Raw genomic sequence first — 1,681 nt, forward strand, 5'->3', positions numbered from 1 at the left:
ATTAGCTTATAAAGTTGATCAATGAACATAAATTGGTCTTACAGGTCTCACGAAAAACCTTTGGTCTCACGTGAACCCAACCCTATATATATATATATATATATATATATATATGGAGAGAAAGAGAGTTTTGTTCAAATGTTAACCAAGATTATTGTATTAACTTTGTTAACCAAGCTCAACCAATAAAAATCCATCTTTTATGTAAGTTCATATTCATCTCATAATTTAATGAGAAGGGTAAATATGTTATTTTAGTTTGTATGTAACTCCCATATCATTAATTGGGAGTTACAAAATCAAAAAATCTCATAATTGTTGTTGATTTACTATTGATCTTGTTTTTCTATAATATTGATTTATCTATCTATAATGTTCTTGAATTTGTGAATGTTAAAGGAAACCCGATAGTAAAGTTTTCGATATCGTTCAAGCTAATATGGATAAACCCATTGGAAAACAACTCGACAACAATAGGAATGTTAAAATGGTTTACGATGACAATCAGACTTCGAGTTCCGGAAGTGAAGACAATAATCAAAGCGTTTGTATTGGTAATGTATTAATATGTTATTGTATTCGTTTTAATTGAAATTATGTTGATTATGACGTTTTGGTTTTTTATAGTTCATATTGTGTTGGTAGTTTTTTCTTTAATTATTACTACGAGCCCAAATCATATGTTCAAATGGAATGAGTTCATCGTCAACTTAATTTGTTATGCAATCCAATTCTGATAACCATTCGGCTCCATCAGCTACTTGTGATGCTTGACCTGCCATAGACTGCAACTAGTGTTCATATACATTCAGGTGTGTTCATATATGTTCTAGTAGGTACATGAATCAAGACATCTAATATTGAATTTATAATTTTTGTTAATTTATTATTGATCTTGTTTTTTTTTATAAAATTGATTTTTTTTATCTATAATGTTTTTGAATTTGTGATTGGTAGAAGAAACTCGATAGTAAAGTTTTCGGTATTGTTCAAGCTATTATGGATAAACCCATTGTTCATAATAAAGGAACTATTGTTCACAAGTGTTATATTGTGTTCATATGTACACTAGTTGCATATTTCAACATTGGCTCGCTCCTGAATGTGTTCATAATGAAAGAACTATTGTTCATAAGTTGTTCATATTGTGTTCATATGTACACTAGCTGCATATCTCAACATTGGCTCGCTCCTGAATGTGTTCATAATGAAGGAACTATTGTTCACANAAGTTGTTCATATTGTGTTCATATGTACACTAGCTGCATATCTCAACATTGGCTCGCTCCTGAATGTGTTCATAATGAAGGAACTATTGTTCACAAGTTGTTCATATTGTGTTCATATGTACACTAGCTGCATATCTCAACATTGGCTCGTTCTTGAATGTGTTCATAATGAAGAAACTATTGTTCATAAGCTGTTCATATGTACACTAGCTGCATATCTCAACATTGTCTCGCTCCTGAATGTGTTCATAATGAAGGAACTATTGTTTACAAGCTGTTCATATTGTGCTCATACTTGTTTTTCTATATTTCCTTTCGTGTAGTAGCTATTCTTATTATGCTTATATTGTGTTTATAAATGTTATGCAGTCCAAGTTCATATATATGTCAATTTTGTTCATATTTGACACAATGGTTCATATATATATATATATATATATATATTTGTGTGT

This window comes from Cynara cardunculus (genome assembly GCF_001531365.2).
Source record: "Cynara cardunculus var. scolymus isolate 2C chromosome LG 10, CcrdV1, whole genome shotgun sequence".
In the NCBI taxonomy this organism is placed as follows: domain Eukaryota; kingdom Viridiplantae; phylum Streptophyta; class Magnoliopsida; order Asterales; family Asteraceae; genus Cynara; species Cynara cardunculus.